Source organism: Tachysurus vachellii, chromosome 1 (assembly GCF_030014155.1).
Source record: "Tachysurus vachellii isolate PV-2020 chromosome 1, HZAU_Pvac_v1, whole genome shotgun sequence".
Lineage (NCBI taxonomy): Eukaryota > Metazoa > Chordata > Actinopteri > Siluriformes > Bagridae > Tachysurus > Tachysurus vachellii.
In genome coordinates this window covers 7,141,190-7,148,701 of record NC_083460.1, presented here as the reverse complement: position 1 = coordinate 7,148,701, position 7,512 = coordinate 7,141,190, and positions in this window count along the sequence as shown.

Sequence of the window (7,512 nt, the reverse complement as noted above, 5' to 3'; positions counted from 1 at the left end):
TAGGAGGAGTATTTAAAAGTTCACCACATGCACTTATAAAACAGTCCAAAATGGCCGACTTCCTGTTGGGCGGAGCTCATAGTTTAGAGCGCGAAAGTTGTTCGGGTCGATGAGATCTATATGCGTACCAACTCTCGTACATGTGCGTACATAATTGCCCGATCTGTGCACCAATGTTTGTTTTTGCATTACAGGGGGCGCTACAGAGCCCCCCTGCCACGCCCGTATTCCAACCTTTGTCCAATCCTAGTGTCGCGCAACTCTGACGTGTGTGCCAAATTTCAAGAGTTTTCGAGCATGTTAAGGGACCCCAATTGGCCAATGTGTGGGGGGAAAAATAAAAAATAAAAAAATTAATACTCCCGAGGAAAAACAATAGGGCTTCGCACCATTCGGTGCTCAGGCCCTAAAAATAAAATAAATGTTAAGGGACCCCAATTGGCCAAAAAGCTTTAAATATGCCTGAAATAAAAGTAAACTTTGACACGATGCCATGACAACAGTGTTTGAGATATCAAAAATCCGTTCGCAATTTCGCATCTGCAATATCTCTGCATCATGGTGGCCAAGTCTGGTCTCAATTGCATGAATCCCCTAGGAGGAGTATTTAAAAGTTTATCGCATGCAACTGACAAAAAATCCACCTTTGTGACTGACACACTTCCTGTGGCCTGTTGGTGGCGCTATACCCGGGACTCACAATAAGCACATCGATGCGATCGGAATCCTTGGCCGAACATACACACCGCGTGTCATCCCAATAAGACATTTTTTGCTTTAGATATTAGACATTTCCTGTTTCTCTGAATTCGCCATAACTTAGTCGCCTCGCCATGGCAGCACCGTTCGAGATATCAAAAATCCCTTCGCAATTTAGCAAGTGCAATGTCTCGGCATCATGTTGACCACTTTTGGTGTCAATCGCATGAATTCCCTAGGAGGAGTATATAAAAGTTCACCACATGCAACTGTTGTGACTGACACACTTCCTGGCGCCTGTTGGTGGCGCTATGTCCGAGATTCACAATAGGCACATCGATGCGATCGGAATCCTTGGCCGAACATACACACCGCGTGTCATCACAATAAGACATTTTTTGCTGTAGATATTAGACACTTTCTGTTTCTCTGAATTCGCCATAACTTTGTCGCCTCGCCATGGCAGCACCGTTCGAGATATCAAAAATCCCTTCGCAATTTAGCAAGTGCAATGTCTCGGCATCATGTTCACAACGTTTGATGTCAATCGCATGAATTCCCTAGGAGGAGTATTTAAAAGTTCACCGCATGCACTTATAAAACAATCCAAAATGGCCGACTTCCTGTTGGGCGGAGCTCATAGTTTAGAGCACGAAAGTTGTTCGGGTCGATGAGATCTATATGCGTACCAACTCTCGTACATGTGCGTACATAATTGCCCGATCTGTGCACCAATGTTTGTTTTTGCATTACAGGGGGCGCTACAGAGCCCCCCTGCCACGCCCGTATTCCAACCTTTGTCCAATCCTAGTGTCGCGCGACTCTGACGTGTGTGCCAAATTTCAAGAGTTTTCGAGCATGTTAAGGGACCCCAATTGGCCAATGTGTGCAAAAATAAATAAATATAATATAGCTGCAAGCAGCGATGACGGGCCTTCGCACGTTTGTTCATCGCTATACGGTGCCTTCCAGAAAACAATGCACGGTGGGCAAGTGCATCAAGTGGGTAAATATCAGTGGACTATTTTATGTTGTTACTGACCCATTTGGGGACTGTAGGTAAATGAAACCCCACATTTTAGACAAACGGGGGCGCTAGTGAGCCACTTAAGAGACACACCTTTGTCTGACCTTTTTGTCCACACTTAACAGCCGACAAATGTGATGTATGTGTCAAATTTCAAGTTAATCTAAGCACGCCAAAAGACTTAAATATGCCTGAAAAAGAAAGTAAAGTTTGACACGTTACCATGAGAACAGTGTTTGAGATATCAAAAATCCGTTCGCAATTTCGCATCTGCAATATCTCTGCACCATGTTGGCCAAGTCTGGTCTCAATTGCATGAATCCCCTAGGAGGAGTATTTAAAAGTTTACTGCATGAAGCTGACAAAAAATCCACCTTTGTGACTGACACACTTCCTGGGGCCTGTTGGTGGCGCTATACCTGGGACTCACAATAAGCACATAGATGCGATCGGAATCCTTGGCCGAACATACACACCGCGTGTCATCACAATAAGACATTTTTTGCTTTAGATATTAGACACTTTCTGTTTCTCTGAATTCGCCATAATTTTGTCGCCTCGCCATGGCAGCACCGTTCGAGATATCGAAACTCACTTCGCAATTTAGCAAGTGCAATGTCTCGGCATCATGTTCACCACTTTTGGTGTCAATCGCATGAATCCTCTAGGAGGAGTATTTAAAAGTTCATTGCATGCAACTGTGAAAAAATCCACCTTTGTGACTGACACACTTCCTGGGGCCTGTTGGTGGCGCTATACCCGGGACTCACAATAAGCACATCGATGCGATCGGAATCCTTGGCCGAACATACACACCGCGTGTCATCACAATAAGACATTTTTTGCTTTAGATATTAGACACTTTCTGTTTCTCTGAATTCGCCATAACTTTGTCGCCTCGCCATGGCAGCACCGTTCGAGATATCAAAAATCCCTTCGCAATTTAGCAAGTGCAATGTCTTGGCATCATGTTCACCACTTTTGGTGTCAATCGCATGAATTCCCTAGGAGGAGTATTTAAAAGTTCACCACATGCAACTGTTGTGACTGACACACTTCCTGGCGCCTGTTGGTGGCGCTATGTCCGAGATTCACAATAAGCACATCGATGCGATCGGAATCCTTGGCCGAACATACACACCGCGTGTCATCCCAATAAGACATTTTTTGCTTTAGATATTAGACACTTCCTGTTTCTCTGAATTCGCCATAACTTTGTCGCCTCGCCATGGCAGCACCGTTCGAGATATCAAAAATCCCTTCGCAATTTAGCAAGTGCAATGCCTTGGCATCATGTTCACAACGTTTGATGTCAATCGCATGAATTCCCTAGGAGGAGTATTTAAAAGTTCACCGCATGCACTTATAAAACAATCCAAAATGGCCGACTTCCTGTTGGGCGGAGCTCATAGTTTAGAGCGCGAAAGTTGTTCGGGTCGATGAGATCTATATGCGTACCAACTCTCGTACATGTGCGTACATAATTGCCCGATCTGTGCACCAATGTTTGTTTTTGCATTACAGGGGGCGCTACAGAGCCCCCCTGCCACGCCCGTATTCCAACCTTTGTCCAATCCTAGTGTCGCGCGACTCTGACGTGTGTGCCAAATTTCAAGAGTTTTCGAGCATGTTAAGGGACCCCAATTGGCCAATGTGTGGGAAAAAAAAAAAAAAAAAAAAAAAAAAAAAAAAAAATAATACTCCCGAGGAAAAACAATAGGTCTTCGCACCATTCGGTGCTCAGGCCCTAAATATAGCTGCAAGCAGCGATGACGGGCCTTCGCACGTTTGTTCATCGCTATACGGTGCCTTCCAGAAAACAATGCACGGTGGGCAAGTGCATCAAGTGGGTAAATATCAGTGGACTATTTTATGTTGTTACTGACCCATTTGGGGACTGTAGGTAAATGAAACCCCACATTTTAGACAAACGGGGGTGCTAGTGAGCCACTTAAGAGACACACCTTTGTCTGACCTTTTTGTCCACACTTAACAGCCGACAAATGTGATGTATGTGTCAAATTTCAAGTTAATCTAAGCACGCCAAAAGACTTAAATATGCCTGAAAAAGAAAGTAAAGTTTGACACGTTACCATGAGAACAGTGTTTGAGATATCAAAAATCCGTTCGCAATTTCGCATCTGCAATATCTCTGCACCATGTTGGCCAAGTCTGGTCTCAATTGCATGAATCCCCTAGGAGGAGTATTTAAAAGTTTACTGCATGAAGCTGACAAAAAATCCACCTTTGTGACTGACACACTTCCTGGGGCCTGTTGGTGGCGCTATACCTGGGACTCACAATAAGCACATAGATGCGATCGGAATCCTTGGCCGAACATACACACCGCGTGTCATCACAATAAGACATTTTTTGCTTTAGATATTAGACACTTTCTGTTTCTCTGAATTCGCCATAATTTTGTCGCCTCGCCATGGCAGCACCGTTCGAGATATCGAAACTCACTTCGCAATTTAGCAAGTGCAATGTCTCGGCATCATGTTCACCACTTTTGGTGTCAATCGCATGAATCCTCTAGGAGGAGTATTTAAAAGTTCATTGCATGCAACTGTGAAAAAATCCACCTTTGTGACTGACACACTTCCTGGGGCCTGTTGGTGGCGCTATGTCCGAGATTCACAATAGGCACATCGATGCGATCGGAATCCTTGGCCGAACATACACACCGCGTGTCATCACAATAAGACATTTTTTGCTTTAGATATTAGACACTTCCTGTTTCTCTGAATTCGCCATAACTTTGTCGCCTCGCCATGGCAGCACCGTTCGAGATATCAAAAATCCCTTCGCAATTTAGCAAGTGCAATGTCTTGGCATCATGTTCACAACGTTTGATGTCAATCGCATGAATTCCCTAGGAGGAGTACTTAAAAGTTCACCGCATGCACTTATAAAACAATCCAAAATGGCCGACTTCCTGTTGGGCGGAGCTCATAGTTTAGAGCGCGAAAGTTGTTCGGGTCGATGAGATCTATATGCGTACCAACTCTCGTACATGTGCGTACATAATTGCCCGATCTGTGCACCAATGTTTGTTTTTGCATTACAGGGGGCGCTACAGAGCCCCCCTGCCACGCCCGTATTCCAACCTTTGTCCAATCCTAGTGTCGCGCGACTCTGACGTGTGTGCCAAATTTCAAGAGTTTTCGAGCATGTTAAGGGACCCCAATTGGCCAATGTGTGGGGAAAAAAAAAAAAAAATAAAAAAATAAAAAATAATACTCCCGAGGAAAAACAATAGGGCTTCGCACCATTCGGTGCTCAGGCCCTAAAAATATAGCTGCAAGCAGCGATGATGGGCCTTCGCACGTTTGTTCATCGCTATACGGTGCCTTCCAGAAAACAATGCACAGTGGGCAAGTGCATTAAGTGGGTAAATATCAGTAGACTATTTTATGTTGTTACTGACCCATTTGGGGACTGTAGGTAAATGAAACCCCACATTTTAGACAAACGGGGGCGCTAGTGAGCCACTTAAGAGACACACCTTTGTCTGACCTTTTTGTCCACACTTAACAGCCAACAAATGTGATGTATGTGTCAAATTTCAAGTTAATCTAAGCATGCCAAAAGCCTTAAATATGCCTGAAATAAAAGTAAATTTTGACACGATGCCATGGCAACAGTGTTTGAGATATCAAAAATCCGTTCGCAATTTCGCATCTGCAATATCTCTGCGTCATGGTGGCCAAGTCTGGTCTCAATTGCATGAATCCCCTAGGAGGAGTATTTAAAAGTTTACCGCATGAAGCTGACAAAAAATCCACCTTTGTGACTGACACACTTCCTGGGGCCTGTTGGTGGCGCTATACCTGGGACTCACAATAAGCACATAGATGCGATCGGAATCCTTGGCCGAACATACACACCGCGTGTCATCACAATAAGACATTTTTTGCTTTAGATATTAGACACTTTCTGTTTCTCTGAATTCGCCATAATTTTGTCGCCTCGCCATGGCAGCACCGTTCGAGATATCGAAACTCACTTCGCAATTTAGCAAGTGCAATGTCTCGGCATCATGTTCACCACTTTTGGTGTCAATCGCATGAATCCTCTAGGAGGAGTATTTAAAAGTTCATTGCATGCAACTGTGAAAAAATCCACCTTTGTGACTGACACACTTCCTGGGGCCTGTTGGTGGCGCTATACCCGGGACTCACAATAAGCACATCGATGCGATCGGAATCCTTGGCCGAACATACACACCGCGTGTCATCACAATAAGACATTTTTTGCTTTAGATATTAGACACTTTCTGTTTCTCTGAATTCGCCATAACTTTGTCGCCTCGCCATGGCAGCACCGTTCGAGATATCAAAAATCCCTTCGCAATTTAGCAAGTGCAATGTCTTGGCATCATGTTCACCACTTTTGGTGTCAATCGCATGAATTCCCTAGGAGGAGTATTTAAAAGTTCACCACATGCAACTGTTGTGACTGACACACTTCCTGGCGCCTGTTGGTGGCGCTATGTCCGAGATTCACAATAAGCACATCGATGCGATCGGAATCCTTGGCCGAACATACACACCGCGTGTCATCCCAATAAGACATTTTTTGCTTTAGATATTAGACACTTCCTGTTTCTCTGAATTCGCCATAACTTTGTCGCCTCGCCATGGCAGCACCGTTCGAGATATCAAAAATCCCTTCGCAATTTAGCAAGTGCAATGTCTTGGCATCATGTTCACAACGTTTGATGTCAATCGCATGAATTCCCTAGGAGGAGTATTTAAAAGTTCACCGCATGCACTTATAAAACAATCCAAAATGGCCGACTTCCTGTTGGGCGGAGCTCATAGTTTAGAGCGCGAAAGTTGTTCGGGTCGATGAGATCTATATGCGTACCAACTCTCGTACATGTGCGTACATAATTGCCCGATCTGTGCACCAATGTTTGTTTTTGCATTACAGGGGGCGCTACAGAGCCCCCCTGCCACGCCCGTATTCCAACCTTTGTCCAATCCTAGTGTCGCGCGACTCTGACGTGTGTGCCAAATTTCAAGAGTTTTCGAGCATGTTAAGGGACCCCAATTGGCCAATGTGTGGGGAAAAAAAAAAATAAAAAAAAAAAATAAATATAGCTGCAAGCAGCGATGACGGGCCTTCGCACGTTTGTTCATCGCTATACGGTGCCTTCCAGAAAACAATGCACGGTGGGCAAGTGCATCAAGTGGGTAAATATCAGTGGACTATTTTATGTTGTTACTGACCCATTTGGGGACTGTAGGTAAATGAAACCCCACATTTTAGACAAACGGGGGCGCTAGTGAGCCACTTAAGAGACACACCTTTGTCTGACCTTTTTGTCCACACTTAACAGCCGACAAATGTGATGTATGTGTCAAATTTCAAGTTAATCTAAGCACGCCAAAAGACTTAAATATGCCTGAAAAAGAAAGTAAAGTTTGACACGTTACCATGAGAACAGTGTTTGAGATATCAAAAATCCGTTCGCAATTTCGCATCTGCAATATCTCTGCACCATGTTGGCCAAGTCTGGTCTCAATTGCATGAATCCCCTAGGAGGAGTATTTAAAAGTTTACTGCATGAAGCTGACAAAAAATCCACCTTTGTGACTGACACACTTCCTGGGGCCTGTTGGTGGCGCTATACCTGGGACTCACAATAAGCACATAGATGCGATCGGAATCCTTGGCCGAACATACACACCGCGTGTCATCACAATAAGACATTTTTTGCTTTAGATATTAGACACTTTCTGTTTCTCTGAATTCGCCATAATTTTGTCGCCTCGCCA